Source organism: Nicotiana sylvestris, chromosome 10 (assembly GCF_000393655.2).
Source record: "Nicotiana sylvestris chromosome 10, ASM39365v2, whole genome shotgun sequence".
In the NCBI taxonomy this organism is placed as follows: domain Eukaryota; kingdom Viridiplantae; phylum Streptophyta; class Magnoliopsida; order Solanales; family Solanaceae; genus Nicotiana; species Nicotiana sylvestris.
In genome coordinates this window covers 77,622,625-77,639,146 of record NC_091066.1, presented here as the reverse complement: position 1 = coordinate 77,639,146, position 16,522 = coordinate 77,622,625, and positions in this window count along the sequence as shown.

The window sequence follows — 16,522 nt, the reverse complement described above, 5'->3', positions numbered from 1 at the left end:
CAGATGAACATGAGGGAACATGCACAAGTCAACGTAGGACACACTTTTCTGGCCACTCAGGACTTACATATTCTTGAGTCTTTGTTCGATGTTTTTCATTTTCTGAGTGATCTCTTCTTGCTCGGGGTTCTTCATAGTTCTCCCTTGTTCCATGGTATATTCATACCGAGGGTGTTGAGGGTAGGAGTTTGGAGTGACATGAGCCGTGTCCAATTGAAATGATGGTATTTGGAAAGTAAAGGCTGAAGGCTCGACACCTGGCCTGGGCACCGTTGGTTGTACCGTAGTAAAGGCTGGTGGTGCGGTGAATATGTTAGAAGACACTCCCGAAAACAATGCCTGGGGGAGAACCTCAGAAGGCGTTCCGGTGAAATGGGTTGACATAGTGGTGTAGCCGAACGGGGTGGCCGGGTAGTTTATAGGGATGTTGGAGGTTCCACTTGTTCTGGGAATCAGCTCGGGAAAACCAGGTATTGCACTGGGAAGCTCTATATCGTTAGACCAACCATCCCACATTTCCAACATGCGGAGGCGCAGTATCATGTTCTCTTCAGCAGTTGCTGACTCTGACGTCGGGATAACCGACATTGGGCTATCCTCTGAGGGGTTAATGATTTGTAGGTGACTCTCCGATGTCATCTCAACACTCCCTTTAGATCTTGTAAAGTAAGGGTGTAAAGCCAGGTTACCACAAAACTAATCACCTAAAAACAGAACCTGGTATCAACAGCATACACAACAAACCGGTTAGTTTTTACACATTTAACACATAGGGAATCGTACGTTCGGGAATGCAATGCACCTAGACGGTTAAACGTTTTTTACATGTTTTACAATGATTGCGTATCTCATCTCGGCTTTTGTTATCTCCCAGATCTTGAATCTTTTCTTTTCTTTTGCGCTTTTCATTTGTTTCCCTCTTCTCTCTCTTTTGAATTGTTTTCTCTCTTTTTCTTGTGCCCCACTTTTTTTTTATCATTTTCCCTCTTATTCAAATTATCTATAGCTATAACCCAATCTGATGGGGATTGCCTACGTATCACGACGCCATATGAATCAGATCATTATGTAGTTTAGGGGATAAATGCGAAATAAAAGAAAGAAATAATTTTTGGGTTTTCAAATTTTCATTAAATAAATACTTCTGATTTTGCTCTATTACAAAGAATACATCATACAGACTTTAGAACTAAAAACAAAAAAACAAACTCAAAGTAGACTAACAGACTCTAAAAGGAAACTGCAATACACACTCGAAAAGAAAAATCAGGAGTACATAAGTGCCTCCAATACCAATGTAGGGGCTGCGGGACATCAGTCGGTATCGACGCGGGCCTACGTGCAATATCTCTTGGAGGCGATCCAGGTCGTCCATTATCTGGAGAAAAAAAGTCATCACAACGGCGAAGAAAGTGGATGTGGTCATATCCTCGCACTCATGGCATTTCATGACGATATAGTCAGCAATTCCTTTAATCCTTTCTCTAATGATGCCTTTCTCTTGGAGTAGGCATCCAATTTGTTGAGATCTACCTTCCAGGACTTAGGTGTCCGTATGGCTTTGCTCTTGCAACTGTCGTATGTCATCTTCCAGTCGGGACATCAATGCATAACAATGTTCCCTCTATGCCTTGAAGTTCTTTGTCTGTTGAGCCATTTCTTTCTCGAGGGTAGTTAGCTTTTTTTTTAGATTTGCAACCTCTCTATCATACTTTTCTTTTAATTGCTGAACAAACCCTGCCCGTCCTTCTGCGTTCTTCACCACCTTTGCCCGGGCACTTGCCAATCTACCTTCTGACTTTTCCAAATCAGTTCCATACTCACATACTTTCCTCCTGAGACGGTTTATAAGTTTTTCATCCATTTGGCTCTTTCCCGGGTTTTCAGCAGCTATCTTCATCCTTTAAATCTGGGCTCAGAGGGCTTCGTTTTTGCGGGCCAACTTTTTCTTCTCTCCTTCATCAGCAGCGGCCTGCACACTACTATCAAGTTTAAGATCTCTGATTTGCCCTTCTAATTTGCTTATCGTAACCCTGTAGCTTTTCTCTTTGGCTAACCAATTCCATTATTCTTGTGCCATATCAGTGAACCGTTGTACATGGGGCCTTTTGGTGGCCTGTTCAGGTTCTTGATGTACTCGAACCCTTTTTCCATACGAGGTTGTGTAGCTTGGCTTTACCTCACCCATGGACAAATCCTGTACTCGAGTCTGTGGCTCCAGAAACCTACATTGATGCCAAATCTGGCGAACTTTTTCTTACGGGAATGCAGTTTTTGGACATAGTTCAATGACTTGTCGACTCAAATCTTTATCATGAGGGACAGTTTGGTACCTGCCCAGCTGGCGTAGAACCCTGTGTGGAGCATACGGCTGAATACTCCGAATACCCATTAATAAAAGAAAACGCACTCTGACCGACATATAAATGACTTCAGTGACCGGGAGCCAACCGAATGTTCACTCAATTTTGCTTGCAGTCAAGGAACCCAAATGTGCAACCCATTCCTCTGTGAATTCTGGAGAGTCATGACCATTTACCCGATTTTCATGTTCCTCAATGTAGTTGACACCAGTCAAACCATAGTTTATGTACCCCGCACGATGGCAAAGATGTTCTTCCATCCAGATTTGTAAAAGCAAGTTGCAACCTTCAAAAAACTTTCCCCCGGCTCGACAAACAGTTAAAGCTCGGTAAATTTCTGCCAGGATCATTGGTATAATAGTGCCATTAGCCTTTTTGATCATGAATTCAGCCACTCCTGCGAGCCCCAACTCTATATGTCCATTACTCCTTAGGCAGATTAGAGTGCCTAGGAATGCCACTACGAAGGCCAATCCCCGGCGTGCTTCCCATTTGCCTTTATTCCCTTGATGACTTAAACTGGTATTCGGAGCCTCAAAATCATGGGGATCCCCATAACGGTGGTATAGGATGTAGAATGTGTAAAATCCCTCAGCCAAATTTCCATCTTTGACTTCCCGACTAATACTCAGAAGGTCCAGAAACTTGTGAAGGGTTACAGCTCCTGGTGCCACTGGGTATCGGCTCCTGAGATTCCCATTAAGGGCAGCATAGCCTTCCATCTCCTCAAGTGTAGGGGTTAACTCAAAATCAGAGAAATGGAACACATTGTGCGTCAAGTCACAAAACGGTATCAAAGCTTCAATTATGTCCACACTTGCTTTAATCTTCAAGAGACCGGTGAGCCCGCCTAAAGCTTTTATCACAGCACCTCTGTTGACCTCCCCTAGTTCATTCCACCACATATGGAATCCTATCGGGATTTCCTCTACAACTTTGAAAGGTACATTTTCAATAGTGCTCATCCTGCACATTTATTTAAAGTGATCGGTTAAAAACCCATGATTTATTTTGACCCAAAAGGAAGATTATTATTTTTGTAAAATTGCAACTCAAACAACAAAACACCTTTGCAAATACGGCCCTTCAGCGCTTCAGGAAAGAAGATTTTAGGGTTGTGTTTGCGAATTGGCCAAAAATTTGAAAAAAGACCATAGGTGGCTATTCTTGCAAAAATAGCCTTCCGGCGCCCTGTCGGGACATTTCTAGCTATTTAGACAAAAACGGCATCACCTAACTTTTTTTATGACAAAAATGACAACATTTCATATTTTTGGATTATTTTTACAAAAAAATGGTGTTGGACCCGATGAGGGTTGCCTATGTATCCCACATTTTGAAACAATTTTCCCTTCTTTTATTTTTCTTTTTCTCTCTTTTTTTTCAAAATATTGGAAGAGCTTCGGTATATTTTGGACACCAGATTTTTTAAAGCCGGGTAATTATCTCTCTCATACCTCAATTTGATTTTTTCAACTTTTCTCCCTTATTCTAAAAGTCGGTCAACATGCAATCCGAAGCATATAAGTGTACAAGTAGCAAGTAAAATGCATCAAGATGATCTTTTGATTTCGAGTGCACCTATCCTAGACTTACCCAACCCCTCTGTTGAGTCCCCAAAGTCAAATGCACCTGATGCAAACAAGCGTTCTTACTAGGGATTCAGCATGAGGCTATGTTATTCTAGGTTTAAAAACCTAGGTGTATTTATTCTAGACCTAGCTTACCCGAGCGGACAGCTTGAGCCGAGGGGAGAGCGTACCGGGAATACAAAAGCTTCACCGGCTTTGCAACTTGTCCGAACCTCGTCCTAAAATTGGGATATGACTCTAACAGAAAAGGAGTCACACGAAGTGCACACTTCCCAGATGATTAAGAAGACTCAGAGAGAAGAAGGGTTTCGTAACAATTTATATACAGTCCAAATAATATCAAAGCGGTAAAAAACGACATTTAGCACATTAGACTCAAACATGTAAAAATCAGATAAAAATAAAGCCAAGTATAACAGTTATTCTAAGCTCGAATTCTTTAACCCTAAACCAAAAGTTTTGGTTTCTTTTTCCCCAGCAGAGTCGTCAGAGCTGTCACACCTCATTTTTACCCGGTAGGGGATATAAGGGAGTTTTTTTAATTAAAGTGACATAAATCGAAATGAGATTATTTTATTTAATTTTAGAGTCACCACTTGGGATATTTATTATGGTTTCCCAAGTTACCGGTTTATTTTAAAAATCTCAAATCGAGGAAATTTGACTTCATTTAAAAGTTTGCGAGGCCAGAAAAACTAAGTAAGGAATTCTGTTGACCCGGGAGAAGGTGTTAGGCATTCCGGGTTCCGTGGTTCTAGTTGGACTAATTATCTGATTAATTACATGTTTTAAACCTATTGTACATTTTTAACTTTATAACCGCTTTTAATTATTATTTTTTAACCGCTTTTTAGGATTTATGGAATTATAACAAGTTACGATTGTCGCACATTTCCGTTTTGGAACACACCGCAAACCACGCTACATGAAATGCACCCGCGATTCGCAATATGTTTATTTTTATTATTGTTCAAAGTTATTACGATCGGGTCACGTGAAATGCCCACCTGATTTTGGGGATTAGGTATCACAACTATGTCACGAGAACCGTATCCATAGTCACGATTATTTAGTTTCGCGCCTAAAGTAAACTACAATGTTCAAATTATTTCCTAATCTATTTTGATTGTTATATAAATCTAAAGCAACGTCTAATGATAAAAGGTATCAACTACTTAATGAAAGCATGGCTTTAAAGGTTATAAACCTAAGATAAAATGAAGCAGCCCAATAGGGCTATTTGTCAAAGGCAGGCCTAGTCGGTACTCTTAGATGACTGGACCTATTACGAGTTTGTGCTTAATACCAATAAAATCCATCTGAAATACACATTTATCCAAAGTTGGAATCTAGTTCATTTCAATGCAAAATCAGAATATAATTCGAATTTTTGGAATTAATTACACCACATGATTTACAATACATAAAAGAAATGAGTTTATGGCATAGTTCAAAAGGTAAGCCCATAGCTGGGGGTCAAGCTATTGGGCTTAGTACCCAGGCCCAAGCTGCTTGGGTCTAGACTTCTTTAGGTCATCTCCCCAATTGTGCCAATTTTACAAGTCTGGCCCATTTTGTATAATCCTCATTTGAACAATTCTGGACCAACAAACTGTATTTATAACACTGGCTATTGACATGATACTAACAATGCAGCTATTAATCACGACAATCAACTTAAAATTATTACAATATACTCCAGAAGTCAGTTTACTAGTGAACAGTCCATAGATTACAACACAATCTTAGATACAACTATATGTCTAGATAATATTCAACATGATTTATAGCTTTTCATTTGTTGCCAAACCCTCCGGTAAGCTTCAGCTTGCAAAAATCAGCTACAAAAGTTGTTTTTACAAGTCAACTTTTGTTCTAACTCTGAAATTTTTCTCTCTTGTTACCACTCGCATACAACCATAAAATCGAAGTAAAAGCTTCATTACAATGGAAAAATCATTTAACATTGTATAACAACAAAATAACAGGCAATGGCTAGTGCCAGTCGAATGATCATATCAGCTCAATTTATATAGGCATGATTCATACATAAGCATGGCAAGAAGTCATTTTAACAAGAAAAGAAAGTCTCGAATTTCAGGGAAGCAACATTTATTGCATAGAAACCAAAATGAGTTTGAGACAAGTATAAGGACTACAGGAAGAAACAGCATACATATTTGAATCCAAACCATATCTCATTCAAGGCTAATTTTGGACCAAGAGTTACATACCTACTGTAGTAATGATCAAAATAGAGCAAAATGAAGCTCTAAATGGAAGTTATGAACCAGTAGAAACCCAGAACAATAGCAGAAAATGAATCCATAAATACCAAAGGACCAACACTTAGATTTTCCAAAATCAGAACACTAAAGAAAAACTAGTCCAGAAATCTAACCAGAAACTGATATTTTAGCAAGAAAGTTGCAGGGATTTTCTCTTTTGTGCATTTAGAAACTTTTAGCTGATCATAGGCTAATGAATTTTGTCCAGAATGAGGGAGTAACTTTTCTTTTATAGGGAATGCCAAAAAAAGCATCAAAATGGTATATTCTACCCTAAATTCCCTAAGGGTCAGATAGTACAGCATATTTGGACAGTTGTCTGTCCTTTTTCAGCCCAATTCCAGCATTTACATGCTAAGAAAGGGGCAGTTGTCCCATACTAGAATATTCTAATATTTCTATTCTAACCAGTTCTGATCCTAATTTGATTCAAACACCCTTTTAGGACCTTCTAGAACCAACTAGGTAATCCTACATTAGGGTTCCTAAACTTGTTTCAATTGTCCTTTTAAATCTGAAATGAGTTTTAGGCTTAAGGGTATTTAGGGCTTAATTCAAACAATTTAAACCTAACTAATAAATTAACAAGTTAAACTTAAACAAGAATACTAAATTTTAAAACCTTTATTTAAAACAATAATCAAACAAAACAGAGTTTTGAGGCCAAGAAAACCTAGAAATTAAACTAATCAATTTGCAAATCAAACGAATTAATTAACTAAACTAATGTTTCCAATAGCTAATCAGAAACAGGTCCAATAGATTGTTAATTAACTTTTGGGACTTGAGTAAAAACATTCTAATCAACTTAAAATAAACACTGAACATAAGCAAATAAATATCAGAGAGAAACAATCAGAAACACGGAGAAGAAAAGAACAGTCATGCAATTTATCAAAAATATAAACATTAACCCTAATTAACCTAAATCTTATGCAATCGAAATTAAGATTCAAATAGTTATAACATTCAACATGCTTCAATTAACACAAACGAACGGATACAGACAGACAAAAATCAAACAGACAAGAAAAGACCTAACATTTACCTAAACCATGCAGGCTAAATAAGAATAAACATGAAAGAAAACGGAAGGTAAAATAAATAGAAAAGGAAAAGAGATTACCTAAAGCTCGTTTTGGAATGGACCAGTCAAGACACCAGCCAATTTTATGGGGAAAACATGAACTTAGACGACCATTAATCAACTGTTCTTAATAAGAACAGTCGAGTAATGGAAGTATTGGGTTCAAATGACTCAAAACTGACCACGAGAAATTTTAGGTTTATTTGAAAGAAATCGTGGTGATATATGGAAAGAGGAAGAGGAGACGGTCATAGGCTGTTAATTTTGTAGGGTTTGGAGGTGGTCCGCCGCCGTGAGGCGATTTTCGATCGGCAGACTACGGCAGAGGCGGTGAAGTATATAAGGGCGGTTAGGGTTTCGTATCATTGAGGTTGAGAGACGGAAGTGAAAAGTTGTTTTAGAGTTTGGGGGATGGGTTCGGACAGTTATATGGATAGGAGTGGTTAGTTTCCAGCCGTTGGATATGTTATGATCAACGACTGGATTAGGAAGGGGCGAAACGTGGTTGTTTTGGTAAGTAGGGGATTGGACCGGGTGGGTTTGGCTTTGGGCTTGGGGCTTGAACGGGGTAAAATTGGATTTGGGGCACTGGATTTCAATTTTGGGTGGCCCGATTAATTTCCAGCCTTTCTTTTCTTTCTTTTTCTTTAATTTAAAAATCCTAATTAAATTAATTAAATTTTAATTTTAATCCTAAATTAATTTAAATTATAAAATTAAACTAATCATCTATTTGTAATATTTACCAATTAATTAATCCTAAATTAAAAAAAAAAGAGAATTACTAATCCAAGATTAAAACTAAAAATGTAGAAAATGAATAACATTTTTTATGATTTTTATTTTAATAACGCAATTAATTAACTAATTAATCCTAAAATACGAACACAAAACCTAATATGCAATGCGTGAAATTTTTGATATTTTTGGGGTATTTTTTCATGATTTTAACAAAATTAAATGCGCACAAAAATGCGAACAATTAATAAAATACTACAAAAATCCTATAAAATTGAAAAACGATTTGGAAAAAATTTATTTCTTTAATTTTGTAGGAGTATCTTTTAGTAAGGCAAAAATACATGCTCACAAACATAACAGGAACATCCACAAATACATACACACAACAAGATCACTATCTTCATAACGACAAAAGTCGCCAAACGCAAGCACATCAAGCTAAGAAATGCTTTATCCTCTCGCATTTAGTCATTGCTTTTCTTGCATAGGGTTAAGCATTGCCCTCATCATTGCATAAGGTTAAGCAATGTCTTTCCTTGCATGAGACTAAGTGTTGTCTCCACACCTTACATGAGGCTAAGAACTGCCTCCATTATTGCATAAGGCTAAGCATTGCCTTCCTTTGCATGAGACTAAACATTGTCTCCACTCCTTTCATAGGGTTAAACATTGCCCTCACCTTGCATGAGGCTAAGCACTACCTCCATTATTGCATAAGACTAAGCACTACCTTTCTTTGTATGAGACTAAGCATTGTATCCATGCACTGCCTCCATTATTGCATGAGGCTAAGCATTGCCTTCCCTATCATAAGACCAAACATTGTCGCTGCTACACTGCATAAGAGTAAGCATTGTCCCCTTCATTCGCATAGGGCTAAGCATGGCCCTCATCTCATACAAGGCTAAACCTTGTCTTGTCTCGTCCTTACATATGACTAAGCATCACATATTTCCTCTATCAAACAATCGATATCGCCATATCTTTGCATTTCATGGGCGGAAACATCGCCACATTGTCTGAAGGCGTCATAGGAAGGCACTATCCTCATAGCCTGAAGACACCTTCTGATGGCATGCGAATCCAATATCATACGCTTCATAGCCCAGGACGTCATGGTCTAAGGATATTATTCTCATCGTCCGAAGACAACCTTCATGGTCCGAAGGGAATTTGCATCATGTTTAAATTTTCGCAATAACCTATATATATTCGCGTGCAACGTGTTTTAAGTTTTTACAGGTAACTCAGGAGGTAACTGTTCTACAAACAGGAGCAATGTTTGCTCCGATTTCCGTTCACAACGTTCAAATCCCCGACTATCTCAAGTGTAACTAACGTTTATTAATTGATTGCCTTTTTGTCCCATAACCATTCAAATACTCGCCTTATATATCCATAATGTTCCAAATCGCATTCATAGCTCCACCTAAAATTATTCGTTACCTGCAACACTACCCTACCCAAAAAAGAACCTTTGAAACATACAACTAATCTTATAACAACGCCATCGGTTTCGTTCGTTGCTGGATCCAGAACTACACACGACCTGATTCTCGTAATACAAGGGATATGTAGGCAACTCAAGAACCAGGGTTCGGCCCATTTTTTTCAAACCACATCAATCCTCACTCAATTCGGACAAAAAATTGGTCATCATTTTCTTTGCCCACCAACTCTTTCATCATTCTCGGATAAAGAATGGCAACTATTGATACCCAATTTTGCCTTCATATTTTTAAAACAAGTATATATACTTTTAAAAGGTCATTTTGCATCATTTAATCATACAAGTATTTTATATAATATTTCATAATTTTTAGAGCTTTAAAATTATTTCTTTGCATTTAAATTACTTGATTATTTATCAATTACCCTTTCAAATTATTTTGTGATGACTTAATCATCCAAATTTATTATTTACACCCACATACATATTTTAAAATATTTTTACTGCATTTCACATAATTATATTTGTATTTTTTTAATCTATTTACATAACTTTGCAATAATAGCATTTATTCTACAAAAAATTGCATTTATTGCATTATTTAAGCCAAAGTAGCATTTTATTTTTTTATAATATTGAGTTATTATTTTCTAACATTTTTACAGTATTATTATTTTTATTATTTATTAGACATTTTAATAATTTATTTTTAATTGATTTTAAAAGGGTTTCAAGAGCTGGCCCAAAACAGGCCAATCTTTCGGACAAATTCAAGGCCCAAAACAACTAGGCCATCTCCAATAAACACCCCAGCCCAAACCAAATACCCTTTAATCATATAACCCGGTCGAGACCCGTTCTCCTAACCCGTCCCGTTTCCCCTTCGATCATGGTCGTTGATCTTAAATGATCAACGACCCATAATAAACCCTTCCCTTCTCTTTATATCCCCATAACCCAAACCCTAACCCCATCTTCAACTACCACCCGCCCTTAAAAGCACTCAACCCCTTTAGCTAAACATGTTTTCCCCTACTTAATGTGTGCTCCCTGATTTGTTCACGTATGTGCTCGTTAATATTTCCTAACACTTCTAAGATGAGATTCAATATGTGGTTAAGACCTAGTGCTTGCATATCATGAAGCTTTATCGTACCATTGATACTCAATATTTTAAGCCTTTTGTTCAACAAAGTGATATGCTTACAACTGTTGTAAACTATGCCCCTAATCAGTTGTTATAATATTTGTGACCATATTCTCCTTAGGCTCTCGCGTTAAAAAACCTTCATGTGAAAACTTCCATTCACTTGTTCCTGTCTATGGCTTTGCTAGATTCTCATGGTGATTTCAGTAGTCCTTCAGGCTAATTCTGGACTATGCTTTACTTTGAAACTCTATCTGACGTAGTTTGCTAGCTTATGATGTGCAAACCTGTCATGGGGAACTTGTTTTTTTATACAATATGTGCCTGTAAGGAACTTTGTGTAACCTTATTTGTGTGTCCTTGTTTGGAAATCCGTTCTCTCTCTCTATTAGCTATAGTATTAAGAGATAAAAATCCTAAGCCTTAAAGTTCGTTTGGCTAGCCTAGTACCAAGCTTGTCACTTGTGTTGTTATGGTTATTTAGTATTCCATGAGTAAGCAAGGAAGTTGTCTTGAGGTTTTGGGCCTAGTTGTTGGGCCAGTTTGGTCCTCAAAATTGAATCGTATTAATAGCCACATGGAGTATGGGCATGTTTATCACCTAAGTTTTCAGCTTAGTTGAAGAACCAGAATCAGCTTGGGGCATCTTGTATTTGCTGCATTTGGGCCTATAGCTACCCTATTAAGTCTGTAACTGGTTTATTATCCTATTTGGGCCTGTAATAATCTGTAATAACAAATAATGAAGAGATTAATGAAATTAGGGTCTAGGGTACTTTAATTTTTGCATGAATGAGTAGAAAACATGCATATAGTGTTATCACGACCCTAAACCCAAACCCGATTGTGATGGCACCTCTCGTGAAGACAAGTCCAGCCGACACTTCCCATTTTCCAAATTATTAACAATTAAGAATTTAGAAACAGTCAAAACATGATAAAATAACCAAAGTAGCAGATAATATCATAAATACGCGGAAGAACAACCCAACATAGCCCGATACCGGGGTGTCACTAGTCATGAGCATCTACAAGTTCTAATACAAGTCTGAGAAGTCTATAAACTATTACAAACTGTCTGATATAGAGATAGAAATGACAAAGAGGGAGAAACACGGGTCTGCGGACGTCAAGCAGCTACCTCGTGAACTCCGAATGTCTGCCGGGAGCTCTCAACTCGCACTGGCAGGATCAGCAATGCCTAAATCTGCACACAGGGGTGCAGGGAGGAAAGTGAGTACTCCAACTCAGTGAGTAACAAAGGTAAATAAAAATTGAAAGCAAGAAATCACGTAAGGCACAAAGCATTCTATAATGAAGCAGTAAAACCATTTAAAATCAGAGAATCAGTGAAAGATAGGTAAAAATCCTTTCACTCAATGTGTTTTCATGAAAAGCCTTTTTCAATACTTAAGCAGGTAATTGACAGTCAATTATGAAAAGTAAACACATAAAGGCTCGCCTCTTCTTTTTCTGTTGCGACCAAAGCACTCACGCAAATGTACGCGATCTTCAAGTAATATAGTAATAAGTAAAGTATCGTTCCTACGAGGAATTATGATCAACTTATCAACTGATGCAAACTCAAACAATTATCAATTCAAGCTAATTCATCACAAAATGCATAAATAACTAATTTACAATTTAACTAGTAATCAAACAATAATACAACGCAAAGTTACTTCGCCACTTATGCAATTTTCTTTTAACAATTAATAAAAGAGATATTCCAGGGTCATGGGTTTGCTAGAGATCATGCTACGCTTTTAGCTTAAGAATTGTAATGACCTGAACCGTCGTTTCCTGTATTTTCGTCCCGTATTCCACGTTAAATGATTATTCATGTTTCAATATGTGTACTTGGTGAATTTGAGACAATTCGGATCGAGTTTGGTATGAAATGGGACAATTAGTCTCTTTAAGGAAGAATTAGTTTGGAAAAGTCAACCGGACGTTGACTTGTGAGTTAGAGGGCTAGGAATTGAATTTCGATGATTCGGTTAGTTTCGGGGGATAATTTAAGGCCTAGGAGCACAATCGGAATTAATTTTGGATGTCCGGTGAAGAAATTAGCTCATTTTGGCGAAGTTAGTATTTTGGCAATTTATGGTTGATAGGTGAAATTTTGATCCGACGGTCGGAATGGAATTCCGAGAATTTCTATAGCTTCGTTATGTTATTTTGGACTTGTGTGCAAAATTTGAAGTCAATCGGACGTGATTTGGTATGTTTCGGCATCGGAAATAGAAGTTGGAAATTCTAAAGTTCATAAAACTTGGATTGGAGGTTGATTCATGATTTTAGCATTGTTTGATGTGATTTGAGGCCTCGGGAAAGTCCGTAATGTATTTTGGGACTGGTTGGTATTATTGGTCGGGGTCCCGGGGGCCTCGGGTGTGTTTCGGATGCCCAACGGGTCATTTTTGGAAGATTTTTGCCGTTTTGAGCATAAATGTAATGATCTAAAGGTTCATTTTTAGTTCTAGAGATACAAATTTGATTTCGAGACTTCTAGAATTTAAATCATGAATTATAGGACTGATCTGAAAATTTTGGTTTAATTTCATCAAGTCGCGATTGGGTTTTTGACGTGAAATGTGAGTTAATTGTTTAACGAGCAAAATGGGTATTGAACTGGGCAAACGAGCTCCGAATTGAGTTTCGATTGAAGAGTTGTGTTCGTATTATTATTTGTGACTCATAGGAACAAGAATCGTCTAATTCTAAGTTCGTATGATGGAGTTAGAGCCATTTTAGTGAAAAATGGCTGTGCTGCAAATTTCTTAAAAGCTGTTGTATTTTCTGCAGCAGTGAACAGTCCAAGTTTAATGTCCAACAGTCCGAGTTTGGTCATTTGTTTTTACTTTCAAGCTCGGATTTTGGGCAATTTTTAGCAAGAAATCTTGGGAAATCTTGAGGTTAGTCACTTGTGATTATTTCTACTCCATAATATTGAATTATCATCGAATAATCCGACTAGATTACATGTTTTTAAGGAGTAAATTGAAGATTTAGGCCTAGGGATTTGAAAATAAGATTTGAGGGGTCATTTGAACTCCGATTTTGGTAAATTTTATATGTACGGACTCGTGGCAAGACGAGGAATCCGGTGATGTGACTTTCGTAATTTTTTGAGAAGTGGGTGCAGGGCTCGGGTTTTGCGAATTTCGTGAATTTCGATATTTTTCGAGTCTTTTCGATTGAGTTATATTCCCTTAGCCTATTGTAATGTATTCGTTGTGGTTTTGACCAGATTCGACGTGCGAAGAGGTAAATTCGAGAGGCAAGGACATAGCGGAGTAGACATTGGACCGTCTTGAGGTGAGTAATGATTTTAAATGATGCACTGAGGGTTTGAAACCCCGGATTGCACAACATACTGCTATGTTGATATGAGACACGCGTTGTATGACGAGCGCGGGGTCATTTACTATTGGGATTGTGACTTGGTCCATCCCAGTTGATATTTTTACCACGTAATTGATAAAGATTTATTGTTTTTTCACTATGATTGGGCTTATTGCCATATTTGGGCTTCGTGCCAATTATCTGAAATCTTTTGTATATTTACATCACTATTTTCCTCACGAATTGAAATATTATTTGAACTCAGTCCAATTGAATTATATTATTTTGTGAACTCAGCTACATTTATACTCAACTCGAGATTTAATGATATTTATAATGTTGTTGAGCTGAGCACTATTGTTTTACTGATGCCCAAGAGGCTTATGATTATTTTCTGGACTGATTGAGGCCGAGGGCCATACGTGAGGATATGTTGAGTGATGTGAGGAGGCTTTCAGGCCTCGAGTGTTATATGAGGAGGCTTTCAGGCCTCGTGTGTGATGTGTGAAGGCTTTCAGGCCTATTGATATTGCGCTTGGGCTGTAGGAGCCCCTCCGGAGTCTGTACACACCCCCAGTGAGCGCAGGGTACCCAGGTGAGTTGGGAGTGGGCCCGAGAGGCCGTTGCTTGTGTGTGGTGAGTTGGGAGTGAGCCCGAGGGGCTGATGTTGTGTGCTGGTGAGTTGGGAGTGAGCCCGAGGGGCTGATACTATACTGAGATTTACATATTGAGCCCGAGGGGCAAGCTTTTGATTTATCCTTACTGTGGAAATTATTTGTCTTTACTGTTTTAAAAGAAGAATTATCTGATACTCACTATTTTACTGTATAACTGATTTTACTGCTTGGGATAGCGCTATATTGTGCCGTTATGAGATTTCATGTTTTCAGTCGTTATTTATTTTTATTACTCACTGGGTCGGAGTACTCACATTACTCCCTGCACCATGTGTGCAGATACAGGCAGAGCTGAGTTCGCTCCTGAGCGCTGATTCTTTCCAGACCAGGCGGTGACTAGGAGTAACGAGGTAGCTGTTGACGTCCGCAGCCCCGTTTTCTCCCTTATCTTTGTTATTTATGATAATTCCAGACTTTGTAAAATATTAGTAAACTCTGTAGTAGCTCATGACTTGTGACACCCCGATTTCGGGCTGAGTTGGGAGGGTTTTCCTTGTTCTATCACGTTTATTTCGCATTTAAGATTATATTGCCCATGACTTAGACTTATTCCTGCTAAGTAATTATAAAGAGATGTACTGTTTTGTTGATTGGCTGGCCTTGTCCTCACGAGAGGTGCCATCACGACCGGGTTGGGATTTTGGGTCGTGACAAGTTGGTATCAGAGCCTAGGTTACATAGGTCTCACGAGTCATGAGCAGGTTTAGCAGAGTCTCGTGGATCAGTATGGAGACGTCTGTATTTATCCTCGAGAGGCTGCAACACCTTTAGGAAAGACTTCATATTCTTGAATTCTTATCGTGCGTCTTTGATTCAGCTTGAAAAAGTGACTCTTATAATTCCTTCCACGTGTTCGTATGCGCGAACGAGCGCTCAGTATTAGATGTGCCTTGATGGCTTGTGATTACCTGATCGAAGGGAGAGATGTGACCTCTGTGAGTTGATGTTGGGCCAGTCTGAAGGACTTGAGGACGGATCTTTGCCTATGGCTTGAGCACCGAGGTGCTAATTGTGCGAGCAAGTGTTTTGAACTTATATGTCTGGTATTGTCCCTATTAGTGTGAATGATGGTTGGATAGCTACGTGAGGAGTATGTTAGTACTACGAGATGTATCTATATGACTTGGAAGTGACGAGGAAGGGCTGCAGGATGATAGATGAACTATTAAGTGTTTGATTTTCATTGTGATTAGATGTGTAGCCCAGAATTATGGAGCGTGGAGAATCTTTTCATGTCTCCTATTTGGAGTGAAATGAATTTCATGTTACGGTATGAGTTTAGACTTAGAAAGATTAAGTGATTGTGTAATGTGTATGACCGTGGAAGGTATACAAAAATGTTAATTGGAGGTGAAGCATGTGGGTTATCTCCTGAGGAGTGTCCTAAGGTGGTGCGATCCTTATGTTGTCTATTAGAAGATCTCATTTACAAGTGAAGAATATGCATTGAAATCTAAATTGGGCCTCCTAAAGAGTGGGCTTAACTGTTGTGTGAGTGAATGCAAGAATTGTAGAAGAGTTAAAATTCTAGATGATTCGTGTTTCCACAAGCTTATGAAGGAGTGATTTTAATCTCACTATGGTATTACGGCAGCAATAGAGTATATGCGTTGTGAATTATTGAGTGCGTTTTGATCTATGGCTTTGAGCCAAGTTGGGGAGTTTGCTATTAATTAAGTCGATTACACGGTTATGTGCTATATTGGTTCCAGTTTGAGGCGTGTTGGTGAGTCAGTTATGGCTTACGGAGATTTAAGGTTGATCAGGCGGTGGCCGGGCCCATTTTTATGCTATTCCAGGAAGGACAGATGTTATTGCTTCAGATGATA